This window comes from Anomaloglossus baeobatrachus, unplaced genomic scaffold (genome assembly GCF_048569485.1).
Source record: "Anomaloglossus baeobatrachus isolate aAnoBae1 unplaced genomic scaffold, aAnoBae1.hap1 Scaffold_777, whole genome shotgun sequence".
In the NCBI taxonomy this organism is placed as follows: domain Eukaryota; kingdom Metazoa; phylum Chordata; class Amphibia; order Anura; family Aromobatidae; genus Anomaloglossus; species Anomaloglossus baeobatrachus.
In genome coordinates this window covers 1-27,650 of record NW_027445159.1, presented here as the reverse complement: position 1 = coordinate 27,650, position 27,650 = coordinate 1, and the positions used below count along the sequence as shown (strand labels likewise).

General features: G+C 48.3%; 13 non-coding genes and 2 pseudogenes across 13 annotated transcripts; all 15 read left to right on the top strand.

Annotated features, from left to right (window-relative positions):
- Positions 1–1,243: 1,243 nt before the first annotated feature.
- Positions 1,244–1,434, top strand: LOC142288063 (U2 spliceosomal RNA). The gene has a single exon (XR_012748926.1). It is a non-coding gene; the product is annotated as a U2 spliceosomal RNA (small nuclear RNA).
- Positions 1,435–2,821: 1,387 nt separating this feature from the next.
- LOC142288055 (U2 spliceosomal RNA) lies at positions 2,822–2,911 on the top strand (annotated as a pseudogene).
- A 5,443-nt stretch (positions 2,912–8,354) lies between these two features.
- LOC142288049 (U2 spliceosomal RNA) lies at positions 8,355–8,559 on the top strand (annotated as a pseudogene).
- A 1,387-nt stretch (positions 8,560–9,946) lies between these two features.
- On the top strand, positions 9,947–10,137 carry LOC142288062 (U2 spliceosomal RNA). Its single transcript, XR_012748925.1, has one exon. It is a non-coding gene; the product is annotated as a U2 spliceosomal RNA (small nuclear RNA).
- A 1,387-nt stretch (positions 10,138–11,524) lies between these two features.
- On the top strand, positions 11,525–11,715 carry LOC142288061 (U2 spliceosomal RNA). The gene has a single exon (XR_012748924.1). It is a non-coding gene; the product is annotated as a U2 spliceosomal RNA (small nuclear RNA).
- Positions 11,716–13,102: 1,387 nt separating this feature from the next.
- Positions 13,103–13,293, top strand: LOC142288060 (U2 spliceosomal RNA). The gene has a single exon (XR_012748923.1). It is a non-coding gene; the product is annotated as a U2 spliceosomal RNA (small nuclear RNA).
- A 1,387-nt stretch (positions 13,294–14,680) lies between these two features.
- On the top strand, positions 14,681–14,871 carry LOC142288059 (U2 spliceosomal RNA). Its single transcript, XR_012748922.1, has one exon. It is a non-coding gene; the product is annotated as a U2 spliceosomal RNA (small nuclear RNA).
- Positions 14,872–16,258: 1,387 nt separating this feature from the next.
- LOC142288058 (U2 spliceosomal RNA) lies at positions 16,259–16,449 on the top strand. The gene has a single exon (XR_012748921.1). It is a non-coding gene; the product is annotated as a U2 spliceosomal RNA (small nuclear RNA).
- A 1,387-nt stretch (positions 16,450–17,836) lies between these two features.
- Positions 17,837–18,027, top strand: LOC142288057 (U2 spliceosomal RNA). Its single transcript, XR_012748920.1, has one exon. It is a non-coding gene; the product is annotated as a U2 spliceosomal RNA (small nuclear RNA).
- Positions 18,028–19,414: 1,387 nt separating this feature from the next.
- LOC142288053 (U2 spliceosomal RNA) lies at positions 19,415–19,605 on the top strand. The gene has a single exon (XR_012748918.1). It is a non-coding gene; the product is annotated as a U2 spliceosomal RNA (small nuclear RNA).
- Positions 19,606–20,992: 1,387 nt separating this feature from the next.
- Positions 20,993–21,183, top strand: LOC142288102 (U2 spliceosomal RNA). The gene has a single exon (XR_012748963.1). It is a non-coding gene; the product is annotated as a U2 spliceosomal RNA (small nuclear RNA).
- A 1,387-nt stretch (positions 21,184–22,570) lies between these two features.
- On the top strand, positions 22,571–22,761 carry LOC142288090 (U2 spliceosomal RNA). Its single transcript, XR_012748952.1, has one exon. It is a non-coding gene; the product is annotated as a U2 spliceosomal RNA (small nuclear RNA).
- A 1,387-nt stretch (positions 22,762–24,148) lies between these two features.
- LOC142288078 (U2 spliceosomal RNA) lies at positions 24,149–24,339 on the top strand. Its single transcript, XR_012748940.1, has one exon. It is a non-coding gene; the product is annotated as a U2 spliceosomal RNA (small nuclear RNA).
- A 1,387-nt stretch (positions 24,340–25,726) lies between these two features.
- On the top strand, positions 25,727–25,917 carry LOC142288066 (U2 spliceosomal RNA). Its single transcript, XR_012748929.1, has one exon. It is a non-coding gene; the product is annotated as a U2 spliceosomal RNA (small nuclear RNA).
- Positions 25,918–27,304: 1,387 nt separating this feature from the next.
- Positions 27,305–27,495, top strand: LOC142288047 (U2 spliceosomal RNA). Its single transcript, XR_012748913.1, has one exon. It is a non-coding gene; the product is annotated as a U2 spliceosomal RNA (small nuclear RNA).
- The last annotated feature ends 155 nt before the right edge of the window (positions 27,496–27,650 follow it).

Here is a 27,650-nt window from a genome sequence, read left to right as displayed (position 1 = left end):
TCACACTTTTGACTTTCTTTATTCATCCAAATAGCAAACTCATCACCACTCAACCTGACCAACTCGGCTATGTCCCCGTGCTGCAGTTCTCTGTCTTATCTAGATCATTTGCAATTGAATGGAATAGATCCCTTTTGGACAAAGTGGATTCACCTGCTGCTGCAGTGACCACAGGTGTGATAACATCTAGAATTGGCATCTGGTGCGATCTCTCCGCTTCCACTCCAAAGAAAGTTACCTGTTTATTCCTATCATGCATTGGTTTTTGGGGTTTTCTTTGAGTAATGATGATCTCTTTAGTAGTCTGTTGGCGCCCTCTCCTGGAGGAATAGTTTGCTTGCTCTTGGACATTCTAAAAGAGAGGTCATGATAGACATTGAGCTTCTGAGCTCAATTGGGGACAGTCATGGGTGATGAATGTTTGCAACCTACTGCGAAGCCTCATACCGCAATATAAGGAACGTCAAATACTAAGAAAGGGCGGCCTATGAAAGAATTACTACTTTCAATAAGTACACTTAAACGGCTAATTGGGAATAGAAAAACTGTAAAAAGCCCTCTGAGAAAGCCCCCCTCTAACCTTTGATAGTAAGCTTTTCTGTAGTCTGCCTGTTGATGTATTTTCCGTTTGAACTGTGCACAACATGAAGAGACGGAACACTGGCGGCTTGTCACAATGCCCCCCGATGACATCACAATAGCGCTGCTGCCTAGAAAACAAGCTGCGCAGAAGAAGTTGTTCTTTGGGTGGGAGGGTGGGCTAGTGGAAGGAGGGGGCAATCTCTTTTTTTCCCGGGTGGTAGGGGGATGACAGGAGAAGGGAAGCGGGTGGTGAGAAAGGTACAGAGGGCAGGGTTTGGGGGCTGGGAAGGAAAGGGAAAAGATTAGGGTTTGGGGATGATGAAAGGGCTTTCTACGGGTAAGGATGGCAAAGGGTGGCAGTGACGGAAAGTCAGGCAACCTGTCCTGTCCGTCTTTTTGTATCGTGAATTGGAAAGACTGCAAGGGGGAGGGGAGTTGCTTGCGCCCTAAAGGAGGAGTTATTCAGATTCATTGCAGTGGGCGGCGGCTGCAAAACGCACCATTCTTCTTGTTTTGGCTCTGCAAAGCAGCCTTTTCAAGGGTTGGCTTGGGTGACAAAATGTCTTGTGTAGGCGTGGGTTTGTCTCCCTCTCGCTCTCTCTCCCTAAGATGTGTCCGGCATAGGCCAGGGTGCCACTCGAGGCCCAAACCAATTCTGGTTATCGCTTCTCGGCCTTTTGGCTAAGATCAAGTGTAGTATCTGTTCTTATCAGTTTAATATCTGATACGTCCCCTATCTGGGGACCATATATTAAATGGATTTTTAGAACAGGGAGATGGAAAAAGAGCTTGCTCTGTCCACTCCACGCATTGACCTGGTATTGCAGTACCTCCAGGAACGGTGCACCCCTTCTTAACCCAGTTTCCAAAAGCAGAACTCAATTCACCTGATTCATATTAGCCCGATTTAATGAATTGGAAGAAAGCATACGTCTTCATATGCACCTCAATTTGGCCCATTCACTTTTCACACTTCCTCCTTTTGTTTTTTATCTTTCACACTTTTGACTTTCTTTATTCATCCAAATAGCAAACTCATCACCACTCAACCTGACCAACTCGGCTATGTCCCCGTGCTGCAGTTCTCTGTCTTATCTAGATCATTTGCAATTGAATGGAATAGATCCCTTTTGGACAAAGTGGATTCACCTGCTGCTGCAGTGACCACAGGTGTGATAACATCTAGAATTGGCATCTGGTGCGATCTCTCCGCTTCCACTCCAAAGAAAGTTACCTGTTTATTCCTATCATGCATTGGTTTTTGGGGTTTTCTTTGAGTAATGATGATCTCTTTAGTAGTCTGTTGGCGCCCTCTCCTGGAGGAATAGTTTGCTTGCTCTTGGACATTCTAAAAGAGAGGTCATGATAGACATTGAGCTTCTGAGCTCAATTGGGGACAGTCATGGGTGATGAATGTTTGCAACCTACTGCGAAGCCTCATACCGCAATATAAGGAACGTCAAATACTAAGAAAGGGCGGCCTATGAAAGAATTACTACTTTCAATAAGTACACTTAAACGGCTAATTGGGAATAGAAAAACTGTAAAAAGCCCTCTGAGAAAGCCCCCCTCTAACCTTTGATAGTAAGCTTTTCTGTAGTCTGCCTGTTGATGTATTTTCCGTTTGAACTGTGCACAACATGAAGAGACGGAACACTGGCGGCTTGTCACAATGCCCCCCGATGACATCACAATAGCGCTGCTGCCTAGAAAACAAGCTGCGCAGAAGAAGTTGTTCTTTGGGTGGGAGGGTGGGCTAGTGGAAGGAGGGGGCAATCTCTTTTTTTCCCGGGTGGTAGGGGGATGACAGGAGAAGGGAAGCGGGTGGTGAGAAAGGTACAGAGGGCAGGGTTTGGGGGCTGGGAAGGAAAGGGAAAAGATTAGGGTTTGGGGATGATGAAAGGGCTTTCTACGGGTAAGGATGGCAAAGGGTGGCAGTGACGGAAAGTCAGGCAACCTGTCCTGTCCGTCTTTTTGTATCGTGAATTGGAAAGACTGCAAGGGGGAGGGGAGTTGCTTGCGCCCTAAAGGAGGAGTTATTCAGATTCATTGCAGTGGGCGGCGGCTGCAAAACGCACCATTCTTCTTGTTTTGGCTCTGCAAAGCAGCCTTTTCAAGGGTTGGCTTGGGTGACAAAATGTCTTGTGTAGGCGTGGGTTTGTCTCCCTCTCGCTCTCTCTCCCTAAGATGTGTCCGGCATAGGCCAGGGTGCCACTCGAGGCCCAAACCAATTCTGGTTATCGCTTCTCGGCCTTTTGGCTAAGATCAAGTGTAGTATCTGTTCTTATCAGAACAAACTGAGCTAGCTACACTTGACGAGATACGATCAGGGAGACGAGCTCCGAAGCCCAGCCGAGACCGGAAGAGGGAGATCGGACGGAAGAAGAGCTTGGCAGAAAGAAGCAAGAAGACGAAGGCTCGGAGAAGACTTGGGGAGACCAGAGGAACTTCGAGGAGGAACACAGCGGGAGAAGACACCCGGAGAAGAATCCAAGATCCAGCTCCGGGAACTCAAGCAGGAACCAGCCATGGCAAGCAAGCCAGAGAAGGCAGCCAAGAAGGCTCAGGACCCAGGGACCTCCAGGAAGGCTCATCCAGAGGCTTCTTCGGCCCAAGAGGCCCCTACCTCCGACGCCAGCCAGCCGGAGGGAGCCCGGACGCCGCCTGAAAAGGCTCCAACCCTGGAGCCTTGGATGCGGCAGACGGTCGCCCTGAAGCTGAAGGCGGTGGATGGTAGGTTGCCGGACATGTCCAGCGACGTGTTCTGCAAGAAGATGATTCTGGATCAGGGCTTCTCCAGGGCGGAAACCCTGAGTGTCCAGACCTTCATGACTGGCATTTTTCTGGTAACCTTTGCCACGGTGAATGCCTGCAGGAGATACTGGGAGGCGATGAACGCAGCGATGCCGGACTCCCCTTTTCATTCTTTTTTAGGATCCTGTCCTATACAGAGGGATGAGAAGAGGATCACGGTCTCCATGCGGAACCCGCACACCCCAGGAAGAGACATCTCCACGTTCCTGGGACGTCTCTGCACAGTGGTGAGGGAGCCATCCCACATCCTTAACGGCAACGGATTCTGGACGGGTAAGTGGTCAGTAACCGTTCGACTCTACAGGGAACCAGCATCCGAGGATGGTCTCCAGCACCTGCCCCCGACATTCTCTCTGGGAAACTCCTTTGGTCTCATCTACTACCCGGACATGCCACACAACTGCAGGAAATGTGGCGGGAAAGGGCATTCGATGAAGACCTGCAAGGAGGACGCCTGCAGGGTTTGCCGGGTGACAGGACACAGCTCCAAGGACTGCCCAAAGAAGAAGACTTGCAACCTATGTGGACAGGCGGACCACCTTTACAAGGACTGCCCACAGCGGGAGAAATCCTGGGCAAGGGTTGCCGCGGCGACCCAGTATCAGGTAGTCACAGCTTCGTCGACCAAGGCAGCTACGACCAAGGCCACAGAGGCCAAGGACAAGGCGGCCAAGAACCCAGCGACCGTGGCTCCAGCCGATGCCCCAGCAGCCACGGAGTCCAGGGAAAAGAAGGGTAAGAAAACTGTTGCCCCCTCCCTGGTCCCCCCCCCTGTCACCCCTGTCCAAACCCCTCCCCCCCCGGCCAACCCTACTGAGGATTCCACTACCTCCACCTCATTTCCCTACTCCTCAGTTGGTCTCCTCACCCCCCCCCCAAAGCCCACTCTCCCTCCCCAGACCATGAGAGCAGAGGGCCTCAGCACTCTTGCACTTTTCACCGAGGAGGATTTTCCAGCTCTTGTCTCCTCAGGTACAGGCCAAAGGAAAAGGAAGGTGGAAGATAGTCCTGTCGCAGAACCTTCCAAGCTGTTCATTGTGGACCCCAATCCACCCCAGGAAGAGGAGGATGGCCTCCTCCCAGAACCGGACGTGTTGGAGCAGATGGTGGAGTCCCTTGTGGCCGAAGAAGAAATGGAGGAGTCGGAAGCCACTGAGGCACCATCCCTGCTCGATCAGCTAGAAGAAGAGGGTCTGCTGGAGATACCCTTACCAGCAGGTGCCAAAGAGGAAGAACCGCCCGACCGGAGTGGTAACTAAGGCACACCGCCTGCTCTAACTTTCTCTTTCCTCCAATGACTGCTAACATTAACATCTTTTCCATTAATGTTAGGAGCATCAGAGACAAGTTCCGACGTCAGACAATTTTTGCGTTCCTTAACACTCAGTCTAGTGATGTATTTTTCCTGCAGGAATGCTCCCTTCCCTCCTCTAGGTCCTTCAACCATCTGGCCAGGGAGTGGACCGATGGCCCATCCTACTGGTCTGGCGGGGGCGACTGTAGGTCCGCGGGGGTCGCCGTGCTGATCAGGGGAAGCGCCTTCACATTGGACTCTGTTCAGGAAATCGTCTGCGGCAGGTTACTGCTCGTGGATGGCACCTGGGCGGGAGAACCTGTCAGGTTCATCAATGTGTATGCTTCTCCTGTGAAGAGCGATCGACTGGAGCTCCTCCAAGCCCTGCGCCCTCAGCTCGCTACCACCAGGACGGTAGTGATGGCCGGGGATTTCAACTGCCCGATTGAGGAGGATGGACGCAGTTCTGGAACGGCTGCCAAGTTGGACGTCACATCCAAACTGCTCATTGAGATGGTGACCGAAGCCTCTCTTGTGGACGTTGTTGGCTCCATCGGACACGGATCCGTGAACTATTCATGGTGCCGATCCGATGGCTCGCTGCGTTCCAGGATTGACTTTGTGTTTACCTCTCGGGCGGTTGGGCGGAGTGGGCACTCGATGGTCCCCTGCTTCTTCTCTGACCACAGAGCCATTCACTTTCAAGGTGTGCTGGGCCATGGCTTCCCCATTGGCCCGGGCTCCTGGAAGCTGAACTGCTCTCTGCTGGAAAAGGGTGAGATTCTGGAGGAGCTTAGAGCTGCCTACTCCACGTGGCGGGCATACAAGGCGGGCTTCCAGTCTGTTTCTGACTGGTGGGAATACGTTAAACTCGAGTTCCGTTTCTTCTTTCAGGCAAAGAGTCAACAACAGGCGTGTCTGAAGAGGAGGGACTTCAGGAGACTCCAGCGTGAGCTGCGTTCCCTGCAGGACCTTCTTCGATGCGGCTGGGACGTGAGAGAGGAGCTGGAGGAGACTAAGAGGAGCCTGAAAAGGCACTTCGAGGAGGAGTCCGAGCGAATTGTCTTCCGTTCCAAAGTGGAGAACCTGGAGAAGGGTGAGAAATGTAACTCGTTCTTTTTCAGGAAACTCCACGCCGGTCACACGCCCATGAATGAACTACGAGACGAGAGTGGAAGCATACGACGCGGGAAAGAGAATGTGATGAAGGTCGTCAGCGACTTCTACAGCGAACTCTACGCCCGCAAGACTACTGACCCCGAGGCCGCCGATAAGTTCCTGTCAGGTATCACTAACCATCTTGACCCTGCAGACGCGGCGGCCATGGACGTTCCTCTGACGGTGGACGAGCTGCTCTCGGCCGCCAAATCCTTTAGTTCTGGCAGGACACCGGGCAGTGACGGCCTCCCAGCAGAGCTCTATGTAGCGCTGGGAGACCTAATCTGTCCGGACCTGTTAGGGCTGTATGAGGAGATGGTGGTGGAGGGCAGAATGCCTCCATCTCTGAGGGAAGGAATGGTCACGATCCTGTACAAGCGTAAAGGAGAGAGGTGCGACCTGAAGAATTGGCGTCCCATCACCCTTCTGAATGTCGACTACAAGATCCTGGCCAAGACGATGGCAACGAGACTGAAGACGGTTATCGGACGGATCATCCACCCGGATCAGACCTGCGGCATCCCCGGACGTCGCATCGCAGACAGCCTGGCTCTCATGCGGGACACGGTCGAGTACATCAAAGCCCGCCGGGTGCACGCAGCCCTGATCTCGTTGGATCAGGAAAAGGCCTTCGACCGTGTTTCCCATGAGTTCCTGGGCAAAGCTCTGCACAGGTTAGGTTTGGGTAACATGTTTTGTTTGTATGTCCAACTAATGTATTTTGATATTCACAGCTCGGTGTTGGTAAACGGCTGGAAGACTGACCCCTTCCCGGTCCTCTCAGGGGTCAGACAAGGCTGTCCTCTGTCACCTCTTCTTTTTGTTTGTGTTATAGAACTCTTTGCAGAGGCTATCCGGCGGAATGGAGAGATCAGAGGGATCACCGCACCAGGACCAGAACGCTTCGAGGTCAAGTGCTCGCTCTACATGGACGACGTGACCGTCTTCTGCGCGGACCGGCGCTCAGTCGACACCCTCGTCCAGACCTGTGAGACCTTCGGACGGGCTTCGGGAGCCAAAGTCAACTGCGGGAAGTCGGAAGCCATGCTCTTCGGGGACTGGCAGCCGGCCTCTTCCGCCCCCTTCCCTTTCAGCATCCAGCCGGATTTCATCAAGGTTCTTGGAGTCTGGTTCGGGAAGGAAGGAGCAGCCCTCAAGTCCTGGGAGGAACGCTTGACCAAGATCACCCAACGGATCGGTCTGTGGAGCCTCAGACGCCTCACCTGTGAGGGCAAAGCACTGGTCCTGCGTAACGAGGTACTGCCCGTGCTGCAGTACACGGCCCAGGCCTGGCCCCCCCTTGCCACCGTGTGCAGGGCCATTACCAGGACGGTGTTTCGTTTTGTCTGGGGATCCAAGATGGACAGAGTAAAGCGGAGCATCATGTACAAGGATCCTCGCAAGGGTGGGAAGGGCGTACCCGATATCCCCACCCTCCTGCGATCCTCCTTCGTATGTGACTGCGTTCGCCGAACTCTGCGAGTCAAGAGAGGTTCCGCGGGTGGGTCCATGTCTCGCTTCTTCCTGCTCCCCCTTTGGAGACGGATAGGCTGGGACAAGTGGGACAGCTCCTTCCCCTACAACTGGACGGCGCCATGGTTCTACGGAGACGTGGTTCGGTTTGTGAGGGAACACCAACTGGAGGGACTCAAGCCTGATTTGTGGAAGCCAAAGACTATCCACAAACTCATCAGAGCCAAGGACGAAATGGAGAACATTCCAGGACTTCATCACGACACACTGGAGACTGTTTGGACAAACGTGTCATCGGCTGGATTGACCAACGGGCACAAGGACTTGTCATGGATGGCGATACAGGGCGGACTGCCCGTCCGGTCATTCATGCACGCCCGGAACCTGTGCAAAACCCGGTACTGCCCAAGGTGCCCCTTCGTGGAGGAAACATCGCTGCACGCCTTTTGGGACTGCCGTTTCGCACAGCGCCTGTTGGTTGCCCTGGAGGATGACCTGAGGAACTCCGTCCCCAGAGGGAGCCTATCGTACCATTCCGTACTTTATGGACTCTTCCCTGGGACTCACACCGTTGGAGCCATCCAGGAGGCTTGGCGCCTTATGAACTGCTTTAAGGACGCTATTTGGGTCGCCAGGAACCGGCTCATCTTGAAGAGGGAGAGGATGTCTATCCAGGATTGCCGCAGGCTGATCCACAGCCTGCTCAGAGACTATTCCATCATGGACAGTCCGGACGACAGCGCCGAGGAGGAGGTTTAGACCTCTTCCATGCCCCCTCCCTCCTTTTCCCGTTATGTGCGTCTTTCAATAAAGCTTCGGGCCTGTGATTTCCCCACCCTATCCCCCTTTTCCCCTACCCCCATCCCGCAATCGCCGGTTCGTCGTTATTTATTGTCTAACTTTTTCTTTCAGCTTAAGTGTTATGGATAAGCATAGGAGCGTGATGTATAGTTTAGTGCGTCGTACGCTATGGCTATGTAAGAAGGATTGTATATTTCTGTGTGTACGGGGCTGCGGCACTGTACACGGTTTGTTACCTTTTTGTGAGTAGTGCATGATAATAAAGATGCTGTTAAATCAAAAAATCTGTTCTTATCAGTTTAATATCTGATACGTCCCCTATCTGGGGACCATATATTAAATGGATTTTTAGAACAGGGAGATGGAAAAAGAGCTTGCTCTGTCCACTCCACGCATTGACCTGGTATTGCAGTACCTCCAGGAACGGTGCACCCCTTCTTAACCCAGTTTCCAAAAGCAGAACTCAATTCACCTGATTCATATTAGCCCGATTTAATGAATTGGAAGAAAGCATACGTCTTCATATGCACCTCAATTTGGCCCATTCACTTTTCACACTTCCTCCTTTTGTTTTTTATCTTTCACACTTTTGACTTTCTTTATTCATCCAAATAGCAAACTCATCACCACTCAACCTGACCAACTCGGCTATGTCCCCGTGCTGCAGTTCTCTGTCTTATCTAGATCATTTGCAATTGAATGGAATAGATCCCTTTTGGACAAAGTGGATTCACCTGCTGCTGCAGTGACCACAGGTGTGATAACATCTAGAATTGGCATCTGGTGCGATCTCTCCGCTTCCACTCCAAAGAAAGTTACCTGTTTATTCCTATCATGCATTGGTTTTTGGGGTTTTCTTTGAGTAATGATGATCTCTTTAGTAGTCTGTTGGCGCCCTCTCCTGGAGGAATAGTTTGCTTGCTCTTGGACATTCTAAAAGAGAGGTCATGATAGACATTGAGCTTCTGAGCTCAATTGGGGACAGTCATGGGTGATGAATGTTTGCAACCTACTGCGAAGCCTCATACCGCAATATAAGGAACGTCAAATACTAAGAAAGGGCGGCCTATGAAAGAATTACTACTTTCAATAAGTACACTTAAACGGCTAATTGGGAATAGAAAAACTGTAAAAAGCCCTCTGAGAAAGCCCCCCTCTAACCTTTGATAGTAAGCTTTTCTGTAGTCTGCCTGTTGATGTATTTTCCGTTTGAACTGTGCACAACATGAAGAGACGGAACACTGGCGGCTTGTCACAATGCCCCCCGATGACATCACAATAGCGCTGCTGCCTAGAAAACAAGCTGCGCAGAAGAAGTTGTTCTTTGGGTGGGAGGGTGGGCTAGTGGAAGGAGGGGGCAATCTCTTTTTTTCCCGGGTGGTAGGGGGATGACAGGAGAAGGGAAGCGGGTGGTGAGAAAGGTACAGAGGGCAGGGTTTGGGGGCTGGGAAGGAAAGGGAAAAGATTAGGGTTTGGGGATGATGAAAGGGCTTTCTACGGGTAAGGATGGCAAAGGGTGGCAGTGACGGAAAGTCAGGCAACCTGTCCTGTCCGTCTTTTTGTATCGTGAATTGGAAAGACTGCAAGGGGGAGGGGAGTTGCTTGCGCCCTAAAGGAGGAGTTATTCAGATTCATTGCAGTGGGCGGCGGCTGCAAAACGCACCATTCTTCTTGTTTTGGCTCTGCAAAGCAGCCTTTTCAAGGGTTGGCTTGGGTGACAAAATGTCTTGTGTAGGCGTGGGTTTGTCTCCCTCTCGCTCTCTCTCCCTAAGATGTGTCCGGCATAGGCCAGGGTGCCACTCGAGGCCCAAACCAATTCTGGTTATCGCTTCTCGGCCTTTTGGCTAAGATCAAGTGTAGTATCTGTTCTTATCAGTTTAATATCTGATACGTCCCCTATCTGGGGACCATATATTAAATGGATTTTTAGAACAGGGAGATGGAAAAAGAGCTTGCTCTGTCCACTCCACGCATTGACCTGGTATTGCAGTACCTCCAGGAACGGTGCACCCCTTCTTAACCCAGTTTCCAAAAGCAGAACTCAATTCACCTGATTCATATTAGCCCGATTTAATGAATTGGAAGAAAGCATACGTCTTCATATGCACCTCAATTTGGCCCATTCACTTTTCACACTTCCTCCTTTTGTTTTTTATCTTTCACACTTTTGACTTTCTTTATTCATCCAAATAGCAAACTCATCACCACTCAACCTGACCAACTCGGCTATGTCCCCGTGCTGCAGTTCTCTGTCTTATCTAGATCATTTGCAATTGAATGGAATAGATCCCTTTTGGACAAAGTGGATTCACCTGCTGCTGCAGTGACCACAGGTGTGATAACATCTAGAATTGGCATCTGGTGCGATCTCTCCGCTTCCACTCCAAAGAAAGTTACCTGTTTATTCCTATCATGCATTGGTTTTTGGGGTTTTCTTTGAGTAATGATGATCTCTTTAGTAGTCTGTTGGCGCCCTCTCCTGGAGGAATAGTTTGCTTGCTCTTGGACATTCTAAAAGAGAGGTCATGATAGACATTGAGCTTCTGAGCTCAATTGGGGACAGTCATGGGTGATGAATGTTTGCAACCTACTGCGAAGCCTCATACCGCAATATAAGGAACGTCAAATACTAAGAAAGGGCGGCCTATGAAAGAATTACTACTTTCAATAAGTACACTTAAACGGCTAATTGGGAATAGAAAAACTGTAAAAAGCCCTCTGAGAAAGCCCCCCTCTAACCTTTGATAGTAAGCTTTTCTGTAGTCTGCCTGTTGATGTATTTTCCGTTTGAACTGTGCACAACATGAAGAGACGGAACACTGGCGGCTTGTCACAATGCCCCCCGATGACATCACAATAGCGCTGCTGCCTAGAAAACAAGCTGCGCAGAAGAAGTTGTTCTTTGGGTGGGAGGGTGGGCTAGTGGAAGGAGGGGGCAATCTCTTTTTTTCCCGGGTGGTAGGGGGATGACAGGAGAAGGGAAGCGGGTGGTGAGAAAGGTACAGAGGGCAGGGTTTGGGGGCTGGGAAGGAAAGGGAAAAGATTAGGGTTTGGGGATGATGAAAGGGCTTTCTACGGGTAAGGATGGCAAAGGGTGGCAGTGACGGAAAGTCAGGCAACCTGTCCTGTCCGTCTTTTTGTATCGTGAATTGGAAAGACTGCAAGGGGGAGGGGAGTTGCTTGCGCCCTAAAGGAGGAGTTATTCAAATTCATTGCAGTGGGCGGCGGCTGCAAAACGCACCATTCTTCTTGTTTTGGCTCTGCAAAGCAGCCTTTTCAAGGGTTGGCTTGGGTGACAAAATGTCTTGTGTAGGCGTGGGTTTGTCTCCCTCTCGCTCTCTCTCCCTAAGATGTGTCCGGCATAGGCCAGGGTGCCACTCGAGGCCCAAACCAATTCTGGTTATCGCTTCTCGGCCTTTTGGCTAAGATCAAGTGTAGTATCTGTTCTTATCAGTTTAATATCTGATACGTCCCCTATCTGGGGACCATATATTAAATGGATTTTTAGAACAGGGAGATGGAAAAAGAGCTTGCTCTGTCCACTCCACGCATTGACCTGGTATTGCAGTACCTCCAGGAACGGTGCACCCCTTCTTAACCCAGTTTCCAAAAGCAGAACTCAATTCACCTGATTCATATTAGCCCGATTTAATGAATTGGAAGAAAGCATACGTCTTCATATGCACCTCAATTTGGCCCATTCACTTTTCACACTTCCTCCTTTTGTTTTTTATCTTTCACACTTTTGACTTTCTTTATTCATCCAAATAGCAAACTCATCACCACTCAACCTGACCAACTCGGCTATGTCCCCGTGCTGCAGTTCTCTGTCTTATCTAGATCATTTGCAATTGAATGGAATAGATCCCTTTTGGACAAAGTGGATTCACCTGCTGCTGCAGTGACCACAGGTGTGATAACATCTAGAATTGGCATCTGGTGCGATCTCTCCGCTTCCACTCCAAAGAAAGTTACCTGTTTATTCCTATCATGCATTGGTTTTTGGGGTTTTCTTTGAGTAATGATGATCTCTTTAGTAGTCTGTTGGCGCCCTCTCCTGGAGGAATAGTTTGCTTGCTCTTGGACATTCTAAAAGAGAGGTCATGATAGACATTGAGCTTCTGAGCTCAATTGGGGACAGTCATGGGTGATGAATGTTTGCAACCTACTGCGAAGCCTCATACCGCAATATAAGGAACGTCAAATACTAAGAAAGGGCGGCCTATGAAAGAATTACTACTTTCAATAAGTACACTTAAACGGCTAATTGGGAATAGAAAAACTGTAAAAAGCCCTCTGAGAAAGCCCCCCTCTAACCTTTGATAGTAAGCTTTTCTGTAGTCTGCCTGTTGATGTATTTTCCGTTTGAACTGTGCACAACATGAAGAGACGGAACACTGGCGGCTTGTCACAATGCCCCCCGATGACATCACAATAGCGCTGCTGCCTAGAAAACAAGCTGCGCAGAAGAAGTTGTTCTTTGGGTGGGAGGGTGGGCTAGTGGAAGGAGGGGGCAATCTCTTTTTTTCCCGGGTGGTAGGGGGATGACAGGAGAAGGGAAGCGGGTGGTGAGAAAGGTACAGAGGGCAGGGTTTGGGGGCTGGGAAGGAAAGGGAAAAGATTAGGGTTTGGGGATGATGAAAGGGCTTTCTACGGGTAAGGATGGCAAAGGGTGGCAGTGACGGAAAGTCAGGCAACCTGTCCTGTCCGTCTTTTTGTATCGTGAATTGGAAAGACTGCAAGGGGGAGGGGAGTTGCTTGCGCCCTAAAGGAGGAGTTATTCAGATTCATTGCAGTGGGCGGCGGCTGCAAAACGCACCATTCTTCTTGTTTTGGCTCTGCAAAGCAGCCTTTTCAAGGGTTGGCTTGGGTGACAAAATGTCTTGTGTAGGCGTGGGTTTGTCTCCCTCTCGCTCTCTCTCCCTAAGATGTGTCCGGCATAGGCCAGGGTGCCACTCGAGGCCCAAACCAATTCTGGTTATCGCTTCTCGGCCTTTTGGCTAAGATCAAGTGTAGTATCTGTTCTTATCAGTTTAATATCTGATACGTCCCCTATCTGGGGACCATATATTAAATGGATTTTTAGAACAGGGAGATGGAAAAAGAGCTTGCTCTGTCCACTCCACGCATTGACCTGGTATTGCAGTACCTCCAGGAACGGTGCACCCCTTCTTAACCCAGTTTCCAAAAGCAGAACTCAATTCACCTGATTCATATTAGCCCGATTTAATGAATTGGAAGAAAGCATACGTCTTCATATGCACCTCAATTTGGCCCATTCACTTTTCACACTTCCTCCTTTTGTTTTTTATCTTTCACACTTTTGACTTTCTTTATTCATCCAAATAGCAAACTCATCACCACTCAACCTGACCAACTCGGCTATGTCCCCGTGCTGCAGTTCTCTGTCTTATCTAGATCATTTGCAATTGAATGGAATAGATCCCTTTTGGACAAAGTGGATTCACCTGCTGCTGCAGTGACCACAGGTGTGATAACATCTAGAATTGGCATCTGGTGCGATCTCTCCGCTTCCACTCCAAAGAAAGTTACCTGTTTATTCCTATCATGCATTGGTTTTTGGGGTTTTCTTTGAGTAATGATGATCTCTTTAGTAGTCTGTTGGCGCCCTCTCCTGGAGGAATAGTTTGCTTGCTCTTGGACATTCTAAAAGAGAGGTCATGATAGACATTGAGCTTCTGAGCTCAATTGGGGACAGTCATGGGTGATGAATGTTTGCAACCTACTGCGAAGCCTCATACCGCAATATAAGGAACGTCAAATACTAAGAAAGGGCGGCCTATGAAAGAATTACTACTTTCAATAAGTACACTTAAACGGCTAATTGGGAATAGAAAAACTGTAAAAAGCCCTCTGAGAAAGCCCCCCTCTAACCTTTGATAGTAAGCTTTTCTGTAGTCTGCCTGTTGATGTATTTTCCGTTTGAACTGTGCACAACATGAAGAGACGGAACACTGGCGGCTTGTCACAATGCCCCCCGATGACATCACAATAGCGCTGCTGCCTAGAAAACAAGCTGCGCAGAAGAAGTTGTTCTTTGGGTGGGAGGGTGGGCTAGTGGAAGGAGGGGGCAATCTCTTTTTTTCCCGGGTGGTAGGGGGATGACAGGAGAAGGGAAGCGGGTGGTGAGAAAGGTACAGAGGGCAGGGTTTGGGGGCTGGGAAGGAAAGGGAAAAGATTAGGGTTTGGGGATGATGAAAGGGCTTTCTACGGGTAAGGATGGCAAAGGGTGGCAGTGACGGAAAGTCAGGCAACCTGTCCTGTCCGTCTTTTTGTATCGTGAATTGGAAAGACTGCAAGGGGGAGGGGAGTTGCTTGCGCCCTAAAGGAGGAGTTATTCAGATTCATTGCAGTGGGCGGCGGCTGCAAAACGCACCATTCTTCTTGTTTTGGCTCTGCAAAGCAGCCTTTTCAAGGGTTGGCTTGGGTGACAAAATGTCTTGTGTAGGCGTGGGTTTGTCTCCCTCTCGCTCTCTCTCCCTAAGATGTGTCCGGCATAGGCCAGGGTGCCACTCGAGGCCCAAACCAATTCTGGTTATCGCTTCTCGGCCTTTTGGCTAAGATCAAGTGTAGTATCTGTTCTTATCAGTTTAATATCTGATACGTCCCCTATCTGGGGACCATATATTAAATGGATTTTTAGAACAGGGAGATGGAAAAAGAGCTTGCTCTGTCCACTCCACGCATTGACCTGGTATTGCAGTACCTCCAGGAACGGTGCACCCCTTCTTAACCCAGTTTCCAAAAGCAGAACTCAATTCACCTGATTCATATTAGCCCGATTTAATGAATTGGAAGAAAGCATACGTCTTCATATGCACCTCAATTTGGCCCATTCACTTTTCACACTTCCTCCTTTTGTTTTTTATCTTTCACACTTTTGACTTTCTTTATTCATCCAAATAGCAAACTCATCACCACTCAACCTGACCAACTCGGCTATGTCCCCGTGCTGCAGTTCTCTGTCTTATCTAGATCATTTGCAATTGAATGGAATAGATCCCTTTTGGACAAAGTGGATTCACCTGCTGCTGCAGTGACCACAGGTGTGATAACATCTAGAATTGGCATCTGGTGCGATCTCTCCGCTTCCACTCCAAAGAAAGTTACCTGTTTATTCCTATCATGCATTGGTTTTTGGGGTTTTCTTTGAGTAATGATGATCTCTTTAGTAGTCTGTTGGCGCCCTCTCCTGGAGGAATAGTTTGCTTGCTCTTGGACATTCTAAAAGAGAGGTCATGATAGACATTGAGCTTCTGAGCTCAATTGGGGACAGTCATGGGTGATGAATGTTTGCAACCTACTGCGAAGCCTCATACCGCAATATAAGGAACGTCAAATACTAAGAAAGGGCGGCCTATGAAAGAATTACTACTTTCAATAAGTACACTTAAACGGCTAATTGGGAATAGAAAAACTGTAAAAAGCCCTCTGAGAAAGCCCCCCTCTAACCTTTGATAGTAAGCTTTTCTGTAGTCTGCCTGTTGATGTATTTTCCGTTTGAACTGTGCACAACATGAAGAGACGGAACACTGGCGGCTTGTCACAATGCCCCCCGATGACATCACAATAGCGCTGCTGCCTAGAAAACAAGCTGCGCAGAAGAAGTTGTTCTTTGGGTGGGAGGGTGGGCTAGTGGAAGGAGGGGGCAATCTCTTTTTTTCCCGGGTGGTAGGGGGATGACAGGAGAAGGGAAGCGGGTGGTGAGAAAGGTACAGAGGGCAGGGTTTGGGGGCTGGGAAGGAAAGGGAAAAGATTAGGGTTTGGGGATGATGAAAGGGCTTTCTACGGGTAAGGATGGCAAAGGGTGGCAGTGACGGAAAGTCAGGCAACCTGTCCTGTCCGTCTTTTTGTATCGTGAATTGGAAAGACTGCAAGGGGGAGGGGAGTTGCTTGCGCCCTAAAGGAGGAGTTATTCAGATTCATTGCAGTGGGCGGCGGCTGCAAAACGCACCATTCTTCTTGTTTTGGCTCTGCAAAGCAGCCTTTTCAAGGGTTGGCTTGGGTGACAAAATGTCTTGTGTAGGCGTGGGTTTGTCTCCCTCTCGCTCTCTCTCCCTAAGATGTGTCCGGCATAGGCCAGGGTGCCACTCGAGGCCCAAACCAATTCTGGTTATCGCTTCTCGGCCTTTTGGCTAAGATCAAGTGTAGTATCTGTTCTTATCAGTTTAATATCTGATACGTCCCCTATCTGGGGACCATATATTAAATGGATTTTTAGAACAGGGAGATGGAAAAAGAGCTTGCTCTGTCCACTCCACGCATTGACCTGGTATTGCAGTACCTCCAGGAACGGTGCACCCCTTCTTAACCCAGTTTCCAAAAGCAGAACTCAATTCACCTGATTCATATTAGCCCGATTTAATGAATTGGAAGAAAGCATACGTCTTCATATGCACCTCAATTTGGCCCATTCACTTTTCACACTTCCTCCTTTTGTTTTTTATCTTTCACACTTTTGACTTTCTTTATTCATCCAAATAGCAAACTCATCACCACTCAACCTGACCAACTCGGCTATGTCCCCGTGCTGCAGTTCTCTGTCTTATCTAGATCATTTGCAATTGAATGGAATAGATCCCTTTTGGACAAAGTGGATTCACCTGCTGCTGCAGTGACCACAGGTGTGATAACATCTAGAATTGGCATCTGGTGCGATCTCTCCGCTTCCACTCCAAAGAAAGTTACCTGTTTATTCCTATCATGCATTGGTTTTTGGGGTTTTCTTTGAGTAATGATGATCTCTTTAGTAGTCTGTTGGCGCCCTCTCCTGGAGGAATAGTTTGCTTGCTCTTGGACATTCTAAAAGAGAGGTCATGATAGACATTGAGCTTCTGAGCTCAATTGGGGACAGTCATGGGTGATGAATGTTTGCAACCTACTGCGAAGCCTCATACCGCAATATAAGGAACGTCAAATACTAAGAAAGGGCGGCCTATGAAAGAATTACTACTTTCAATAAGTACACTTAAACGGCTAATTGGGAATAGAAAAACTGTAAAAAGCCCTCTGAGAAAGCCCCCCTCTAACCTTTGATAGTAAGCTTTTCTGTAGTCTGCCTGTTGATGTATTTTCCGTTTGAACTGTGCACAACATGAAGAGACGGAACACTGGCGGCTTGTCACAATGCCCCCCGATGACATCACAATAGCGCTGCTGCCTAGAAAACAAGCTGCGCAGAAGAAGTTGTTCTTTGGGTGGGAGGGTGGGCTAGTGGAAGGAGGGGGCAATCTCTTTTTTTCCCGGGTGGTAGGGGGATGACAGGAGAAGGGAAGCGGGTGGTGAGAAAGGTACAGAGGGCAGGGTTTGGGGGCTGGGAAGGAAAGGGAAAAGATTAGGGTTTGGGGATGATGAAAGGGCTTTCTACGGGTAAGGATGGCAAAGGGTGGCAGTGACGGAAAGTCAGGCAACCTGTCCTGTCCGTCTTTTTGTATCGTGAATTGGAAAGACTGCAAGGGGGAGGGGAGTTGCTTGCGCCCTAAAGGAGGAGTTATTCAGATTCATTGCAGTGGGCGGCGGCTGCAAAACGCACCATTCTTCTTGTTTTGGCTCTGCAAAGCAGCCTTTTCAAGGGTTGGCTTGGGTGACAAAATGTCTTGTGTAGGCGTGGGTTTGTCTCCCTCTCGCTCTCTCTCCCTAAGATGTGTCCGGCATAGGCCAGGGTGCCACTCGAGGCCCAAACCAATTCTGGTTATCGCTTCTCGGCCTTTTGGCTAAGATCAAGTGTAGTATCTGTTCTTATCAGTTTAATATCTGATACGTCCCCTATCTGGGGACCATATATTAAATGGATTTTTAGAACAGGGAGATGGAAAAAGAGCTTGCTCTGTCCACTCCACGCATTGACCTGGTATTGCAGTACCTCCAGGAACGGTGCACCCCTTCTTAACCCAGTTTCCAAAAGCAGAACTCAATTCACCTGATTCATATTAGCCCGATTTAATGAATTGGAAGAAAGCATACGTCTTCATATGCACCTCAATTTGGCCCATTCACTTTTCACACTTCCTCCTTTTGTTTTTTATCTTTCACACTTTTGACTTTCTTTATTCATCCAAATAGCAAACTCATCACCACTCAACCTGACCAACTCGGCTATGTCCCCGTGCTGCAGTTCTCTGTCTTATCTAGATCATTTGCAATTGAATGGAATAGATCCCTTTTGGACAAAGTGGATTCACCTGCTGCTGCAGTGACCACAGGTGTGATAACATCTAGAATTGGCATCTGGTGCGATCTCTCCGCTTCCACTCCAAAGAAAGTTACCTGTTTATTCCTATCATGCATTGGTTTTTGGGGTTTTCTTTGAGTAATGATGATCTCTTTAGTAGTCTGTTGGCGCCCTCTCCTGGAGGAATAGTTTGCTTGCTCTTGGACATTCTAAAAGAGAGGTCATGATAGACATTGAGCTTCTGAGCTCAATTGGGGACAGTCATGGGTGATGAATGTTTGCAACCTACTGCGAAGCCTCATACCGCAATATAAGGAACGTCAAATACTAAGAAAGGGCGGCCTATGAAAGAATTACTACTTTCAATAAGTACACTTAAACGGCTAATTGGGAATAGAAAAACTGTAAAAAGCCCTCTGAGAAAGCCCCCCTCTAACCTTTGATAGTAAGCTTTTCTGTAGTCTGCCTGTTGATGTATTTTCCGTTTGAACTGTGCACAACATGAAGAGACGGAACACTGGCGGCTTGTCACAATGCCCCCCGATGACATCACAATAGCGCTGCTGCCTAGAAAACAAGCTGCGCAGAAGAAGTTGTTCTTTGGGTGGGAGGGTGGGCTAGTGGAAGGAGGGGGCAATCTCTTTTTTTCCCGGGTGGTAGGGGGATGACAGGAGAAGGGAAGCGGGTGGTGAGAAAGGTACAGAGGGCAGGGTTTGGGGGCTGGGAAGGAAAGGGAAAAGATTAGGGTTTGGGGATGATGAAAGGGCTTTCTACGGGTAAGGATGGCAAAGGGTGGCAGTGACGGAAAGTCAGGCAACCTGTCCTGTCCGTCTTTTTGTATCGTGAATTGGAAAGACTGCAAGGGGGAGGGGAGTTGCTTGCGCCCTAAAGGAGGAGTTATTCAGATTCATTGCAGTGGGCGGCGGCTGCAAAACGCACCATTCTTCTTGTTTTGGCTCTGCAAAGCAGCCTTTTCAAGGGTTGGCTTGGGTGACAAAATGTCTTGTGTAGGCGTGGGTTTGTCTCCCTCTCGCTCTCTCTCCCTAAGATGTGTCCGGCATAGGCCAGGGTGCCACTCGAGGCCCAAACCAATTCTGGTTATCGCTTCTCGGCCTTTTGGCTAAGATCAAGTGTAGTATCTGTTCTTATCAGTTTAATATCTGATACGTCCCCTATCTGGGGACCATATATTAAATGGATTTTTAGAACAGGGAGATGGAAAAAGAGCTTGCTCTGTCCACTCCACGCATTGACCTGGTATTGCAGTACCTCCAGGAACGGTGCACCCCTTCTTAACCCAGTTTCCAAAAGCAGAACTCAATTCACCTGATTCATATTAGCCCGATTTAATGAATTGGAAGAAAGCATACGTCTTCATATGCACCTCAATTTGGCCCATTCACTTTTCACACTTCCTCCTTTTGTTTTTTATCTTTCACACTTTTGACTTTCTTTATTCATCCAAATAGCAAACTCATCACCACTCAACCTGACCAACTCGGCTATGTCCCCGTGCTGCAGTTCTCTGTCTTATCTAGATCATTTGCAATTGAATGGAATAGATCCCTTTTGGACAAAGTGGATTCACCTGCTGCTGCAGTGACCACAGGTGTGATAACATCTAGAATTGGCATCTGGTGCGATCTCTCCGCTTCCACTCCAAAGAAAGTTACCTGTTTATTCCTATCATGCATTGGTTTTTGGGGTTTTCTTTGAGTAATGATGATCTCTTTAGTAGTCTGTTGGCGCCCTCTCCTGGAGGAATAGTTTGCTTGCTCTTGGACATTCTAAAAGAGAGGTCATGATAGACATTGAGCTTCTGAGCTCAATTGGGGACAGTCATGGGTGATGAATGTTTGCAACCTACTGCGAAGCCTCATACCGCAATATAAGGAACGTCAAATACTAAGAAAGGGCGGCCTATGAAAGAATTACTACTTTCAATAAGTACACTTAAACGGCTAATTGGGAATAGAAAAACTGTAAAAAGCCCTCTGAGAAAGCCCCCCTCTAACCTTTGATAGTAAGCTTTTCTGTAGTCTGCCTGTTGATGTATTTTCCGTTTGAACTGTGCACAACATGAAGAGACGGAACACTGGCGGCTTGTCACAATGCCCCCCGATGACATCACAATAGCGCTGCTGCCTAGAAAACAAGCTGCGCAGAAGAAGTTGTTCTTTGGGTGGGAGGGTGGGCTAGTGGAAGGAGGGGGCAATCTCTTTTTTTCCCGGGTGGTAGGGGGATGACAGGAGAAGGGAAGCGGGTGGTGAGAAAGGTACAGAGGGCAGGGTTTGGGGGCTGGGAAGGAAAGGGAAAAGATTAGGGTTTGGGGATGATGAAAGGGCTTTCTACGGGTAAGGATGGCAAAGGGTGGCAGTGACGGAAAGTCAGGCAACCTGTCCTGTCCGTCTTTTTGTATCGTGAATTGGAAAGACTGCAAGGGGGAGGGGAGTTGCTTGCGCCCTAAAGGAGGAGTTATTCAGATTCATTGCAGTGGGCGGCGGCTGCAAAACGCACCATTCTTCTTGTTTTGGCTCTGCAAAGCAGCCTTTTCAAGGGTTGGCTTGGGTGACAAAATGTCTTGTGTAGGCGTGGGTTTGTCTCCCTCTCGCTCTCTCTCCCTAAGATGTGTCCGGCATAGGCCAGGGTGCCACTCGAGGCCCAAACCAATTCTGGTTATCGCTTCTCGGCCTTTTGGCTAAGATCAAGTGTAGTATCTGTTCTTATCAGTTTAATATCTGATACGTCCCCTATCTGGGGACCATATATTAAATGGATTTTTAGAACAGGGAGATGGAAAAAGAGCTTGCTCTGTCCACTCCACGCATTGACCTGGTATTGCAGTACCTCCAGGAACGGTGCACCCCTTCTTAACCCAGTTTCCAAAAGCAGAACTCAATTCACCTGATTCATATTAGCCCGATTTAATGAATTGGAAGAAAGCATACGTCTTCATATGCACCTCAATTTGGCCCATTCACTTTTCACACTTCCTCCTTTTGTTTTTTATCTTTCACACTTTTGACTTTCTTTATTCATCCAAATAGCAAACTCATCACCACTCAACCTGACCAACTCGGCTATGTCCCCGTGCTGCAGTTCTCTGTCTTATCTAGATCATTTGCAATTGAATGGAATAGATCCCTTTTGGACAAAGTGGATTCACCTGCTGCTGCAGTGACCACAGGTGTGATAACATCTAGAATTGGCATCTGGTGCGATCTCTCCGCTTCCACTCCAAAGAAAGTTACCTGTTTATTCCTATCATGCATTGGTTTTTGGGGTTTTCTTTGAGTAATGATGATCTCTTTAGTAGTCTGTTGGCGCCCTCTCCTGGAGGAATAGTTTGCTTGCTCTTGGACATTCTAAAAGAGAGGTCATGATAGACATTGAGCTTCTGAGCTCAATTGGGGACAGTCATGGGTGATGAATGTTTGCAACCTACTGCGAAGCCTCATACCGCAATATAAGGAACGTCAAATACTAAGAAAGGGCGGCCTATGAAAGAATTACTACTTTCAATAAGTACACTTAAACGGCTAATTGGGAATAGAAAAACTGTAAAAAGCCCTCTGAGAAAGCCCCCCTCTAACCTTTGATAGTAAGCTTTTCTGTAGTCTGCCTGTTGATGTATTTTCCGTTTGAACTGTGCACAACATGAAGAGACGGAACACTGGCGGCTTGTCACAATGCCCCCCGATGACATCACAATAGCGCTGCTGCCTAGAAAACAAGCTGCGCAGAAGAAGTTGTTCTTTGGGTGGGAGGGTGGGCTAGTGGAAGGAGGGGGCAATCTCTTTTTTTCCCGGGTGGTAGGGGGATGACAGGAGAAGGGAAGCGGGTGGTGAGAAAGGTACAGAGGGCAGGGTTTGGGGGCTGGGAAGGAAAGGGAAAAGATTAGGGTTTGGGGATGATGAAAGGGCTTTCTACGGGTAAGGATGGCAAAGGGTGGCAGTGACGGAAAGTCAGGCAACCTGTCCTGTCCGTCTTTTTGTATCGTGAATTGGAAAGACTGCAAGGGGGAGGGGAGTTGCTTGCGCCCTAAAGGAGGAGTTATTCAGATTCATTGCAGTGGGCGGCGGCTGCAAAACGCACCATTCTTCTTGTTTTGGCTCTGCAAAGCAGCCTTTTCAAGGGTTGGCTTGGGTGACAAAATGTCTTGTGTAGGCGTGGGTTTGTCTCCCTCTCGCTCTCTCTCCCTAAGATGTGTCCGGCATAGGCCAGGGTGCCACTCGAGGCCCAAACCAATTCTGGTTATCGCTTCTCGGCCTTTTGGCTAAGATCAAGTGTAGTATCTGTTCTTATCAGTTTAATATCTGATACGTCCCCTATCTGGGGACCATATATTAAATGGATTTTTAGAACAGGGAGATGGAAAAAGAGCTTGCTCTGTCCACTCCACGCATTGACCTGGTATTGCAGTACCTCCAGGAACGGTGCACCCCTTCTTAACCCAGTTTCCAAAAGCAGAACTCAATTCACCTGATTCATATTAGCCCGATTTAATGAATTGGAAGAAAGCATACGTCTTCATATGCACCTCAATTTGGCCCATTCACTTTTCACACTTCCTCCTTTTGTTTTTTATCTTTCACACTTTTGACTTTCTTTATTCATCCAAATAGCAAACTCATCACCACTCAACCTGACCAACTCGGCTATGTCCCCGTGCTGCAGTTCTCTGTCTTATCTAGATCATTTGCAATTGAATGGAATAGATCCCTTTTGGACAAAGTGGATTCACCTGCTGCTGCAGTGACCACAGGTGTGATAACATCTAGAATTGGCATCTGGTGCGATCTCTCCGCTTCCACTCCAAAGAAAGTTACCTGTTTATTCCTATCATGCATTGGTTTTTGGGGTTTTCTTTGAGTAATGATGATCTCTTTAGTAGTCTGTTGGCGCCCTCTCCTGGAGGAATAGTTTGCTTGCTCTTGGACATTCTAAAAGAGAGGTCATGATAGACATTGAGCTTCTGAGCTCAATTGGGGACAGTCATGGGTGATGAATGTTTGCAACCTACTGCGAAGCCTCATACCGCAATATAAGGAACGTCAAATACTAAGAAAGGGCGGCCTATGAAAGAATTACTACTTTCAATAAGTACACTTAAACGGCTAATTGGGAATAGAAAAACTGTAAAAAGCCCTCTGAGAAAGCCCCCCTCTAACCTTTGATAGTAAGCTTTTCTGTAGTCTGCCTGTTGATGTATTTTCCGTTTGAACTGTGCACAACATGAAGAGACGGAACACTGGCGGCTTGTCACAATGCCCCCCGATGACATCACAATAGCGCTGCTGCCTAGAAAACAAGCTGCGCAGAAGAAGTTGTTCTTTGGGTGGGAGGGTGGGCTAGTGGAAGGAGGGGGCAATCTCTTTTTTTCCCGGGTGGTAGGGGGATGACAGGAGAAGGGAAGCGGGTGGTGAGAAAGGTACAGAGGGCAGGGTTTGGGGGCTGGGAAGGAAAGGGAAAAGATTAGGGTTTGGGGATGATGAAAGGGCTTTCTACGGGTAAGGATGGCAAAGGGTGGCAGTGACAGAAAGTCAGGCAACCTGTCCTGTCCGTCTTTTTGTATCGTGAATTGGAAAGACTGCAAGGGGGAGGGGAGTTGCTTGCGCCCTAAAGGAGGAGTTATTCAGATTCATTGCAGTGGGCGGCGGCTGCAAAACGCACCATTCTTCTTGTTTTGGCTCTGCAAAGCAGCCTTTTCAAGGGTTGGCTTGGGTGACAAAATGTCTTGTGTAGGCGTGGGTTTGTCTCCCTCTCGCTCTCTCTCCCTAAGATGTGTCCGGCATAGGCCAGGGTGCCACTCGAGGCCCAAACCAATTCTGGTTATCGCTTCTCGGCCTTTTGGCTAAGATCAAGTGTAGTATCTGTTCTTATCAGTTTAATATCTGATACGTCCCCTATCTGGGGACCATATATTAAATGGATTTTTAGAACAGGGAGATGGAAAAAGAGCTTGCTCTGTCCACTCCACGCATTGACCTGGTATTGCAGTACCTCCAGGAACGGTGCACCCCTTCTTAACCCAGTTTCCAAAAGCAGAACTCAATTCACCTGATTCATATTAGCCCGATTTAATGAATTGGAAGAAAGCATACGTCTTCATATGCACCTCAATTTGGCCCATTCACTTTTCACACTTCCTCCTTTTGTTTTTTATCTTTCACACTTTTGACTTTCTTTATTCATCCAAATAGCAAACTCATCACCACTCAACCTGACCAACTCGGCTATGTCCCCGTGCTGCAGTTCTCTGTCTTATCTAGATCATTTGCAATTGAATGGAATAGATCCCTTTTGGACAAAGTGGATTCACCTGCTGCTGCAGTGACCACAGGTGTGATAACATCTAGAATTGGCATCTGGTGCGATCTCTCCGCTTCCACTCCAAAGAAAGTTACCTGTTTATTCCTATCATGCATTGGTTTTTGGGGTTTTCTTTGAGTAATGATGATCTCTTTAGTAGTCTGTTGGCGCCCTCTCCTGGAGGAATAGTTTGCTTGCTCTTGGACATTCTAAAAGAGAGGTCATGATAGACATTGAGCTTCTGAGCTCAATTGGGGACAGTCATGGGTGATGAATGTTTGCAACCTACTGCGAAGCCTCATACCGCAATATAAGGAACGTCAAATACTAAGAAAGGGCGGCCTATGAAAGAATTACTACTTTCAATAAGTACACTTAAACGGCTAATTGGGAATAGAAAAACTGTAAAAAGCCCTCTGAGAAAGCCCCCCTCTAACCTTTGATAGTAAGCTTTTCTGTAGTCTGCCTGTTGATGTATTTTCCGTTTGAACTGTGCACAACATGAAGAGACGGAACACTGGCGGCTTGTCACAATGCCCCCCGATGACATCACAATAGCGCTGCTGCCTAGAAAACAAGCTGCGCAGAAGAAGTTGTTCTTTGGGTGGGAGGGTGGGCTAGTGGAAGGAGGGGGCAATCTCTTTTTTTCCCGGGTGGTAGGGGGATGACAGGAGAAGGGAAGCGGGTGGTGAGAAAGGTACAGAGGGCAGGGTTTGGGGGCTGGGAAGGAAAGGGAAAAGATTAGGGTTTGGGGATGATGAAAGGGCTTTCTACGGGTAAGGATGGCAAAGGGTGGCAGTGACGGAAAGTCAGGCAACCTGTCCTGTCCGTCTTTTTGTATCGTGAATTGGAAAGACTGCAAGGGGGAGGGGAGTTGCTTGCGCCCTAAAGGAGGAGTTATTCAGATTCATTGCAGTGGGCGGCGGCTGCAAAACGCACCATTCTTCTTGTTTTGGCTCTGCAAAGCAGCCTTTTCAAGGGTTGGCTTGGGTGACAAAATGTCTTGTGTAGGCGTGGGTTTGTCTCCCTCTCGCTCTCTCTCCCTAAGATGTGTCCGGCATAGGCCAGGGTGCCACTCGAGGCCCAAACCAATTCTGGTTATCGCTTCTCGGCCTTTTGGCTAAGATCAAGTGTAGTATCTGTTCTTATCAGTTTAATATCTGATACGTCCCCTATCTGGGGACCATATATTAAATGGATTTTTAGAACAGGGAGATGGAAAAAGAGCTTGCTCTGTCCACTCCACGCATTGACCTGGTATTGCAGTACCTCCAGGAACGGTGCACCCCTTCTTAACCCAGTTTCCAAAAGCAGAACTCAATTCACCTGATTCATATTAGCCCGATTTAATGAATTGGAAGAAAGCATACGTCTTCATATGCACCTCAATTTGGCCCATTCACTTTTCACACTTCCTCCTTTTGTTTTTTATCTTTCACACTTTTGACTTTCTTTATTCATCCAAATAGCAAACTCATCACCACTCAACCTGACCAACTCGGCTATGTCCCCGTGCTGCAGTTCTCTGTCTTATCTAGATCATTTGCAATTGAATGGAATAGATCCCTTTTGGACAAAGTGGATTCACCTGCTGCTGCAGTGACCACAGGTGTGATAACATCTAGAATTGGCATCTGGTGCGATCTCTCCGCTTCCACTCCAAAGAAAGTTACCTGTTTATTCCTATCATGCATTGGTTTTTGGGGTTTTCTTTGAGTAATGATGATCTCTTTAGTAGTCTGTTGGCGCCCTCTCCTGGAGGAATAGTTTGCTTGCTCTTGGACATTCTAAAAGAGAGGTCATGATAGACATTGAGCTTCTGAGCTCAATTGGGGACAGTCATGGGTGATGAATGTTTGCAACCTACTGCGAAGCCTCATACCGCAATATAAGGAACGTCAAATACTAAGAAAGGGCGGCCTATGAAAGAATTACTACTTTCAATAAGTACACTTAAACGGCTAATTGGGAATAGAAAAACTGTAAAAAGCCCTCTGAGAAAGCCCCCCTCTAACCTTTGATAGTAAGCTTTTCTGTAGTCTGCCTGTTGATGTATTTTCCGTTTGAACTGTGCACAACATGAAGAGACGGAACACTGGCGGCTTGTCACAATGCCCCCCGATGACATCACAATAGCGCTGCTGCCTAGAAAACAAGCTGCGCAGAAGAAGTTGTTCTTTGGGTGGGAGGGTGGGCTAGTGGAAGGAGGGGGCAATCTCTTTTTTTCCCGGGTGGTAGGGGGATGACAGGAGAAGGGAAGCGGGTGGTGAGAAAGGTACAGAGGGCAGGGTTTGGGGGCTGGGAAGGAAAGGGAAAAGATTAGGGTTTGGGGATGATGAAAGGGCTTTCTACGGGTAAGGATGGCAAAGGGTGGCAGTGACGGAAAGTCAGGCAACCTGTCCTGTCCGTCTTTTTGTATCGTGAATTGGAAAGACTGCAAGGGGGAGGGGAGTTGCTTGCGCCCTAAAGGAGGAGTTATTCAGATTCATTGCAGTGGGCGGCGGCTGCAAAACGCACCATTCTTCTTGTTTTGGCTCTGCAAAGCAGCCTTTTCAAGGGTTGGCTTGGGTGACAAAATGTCTTGTGTAGGCGTGGGTTTGTCTCCCTCTCGCTCTCTCTCCCTAAGATGTGTCCGGCATAGGCCAGGGTGCCACTCGAGGCCCAAACCAATTCTGGTTATCGCTTCTCGGCCTTTTGGCTAAGATCAAGTGTAGTATCTGTTCTTATCAGTTTAATATCTGATACGTCCCCTATCTGGGGACCATATATTAAATGGATTTTTAGAACAGGGAGATGGAAAAAGAGCTTGCTCTGTCCACTCCACGCATTGACCTGGTATTGCAGTACCTCCAGGAACGGTGCACCCCTTCTTAACCCAGTTTCCAAAAGCAGAACTCAATTCACCTGATTCATATTAGCCCGATTTAATGAATTGGAAGAAAGCATACGTCTTCATATGCACCTCAATTTGGCCCATTCACTTTTCACACTTCCTCCTTTTGTTTTTTATCTTTCACACTTTTG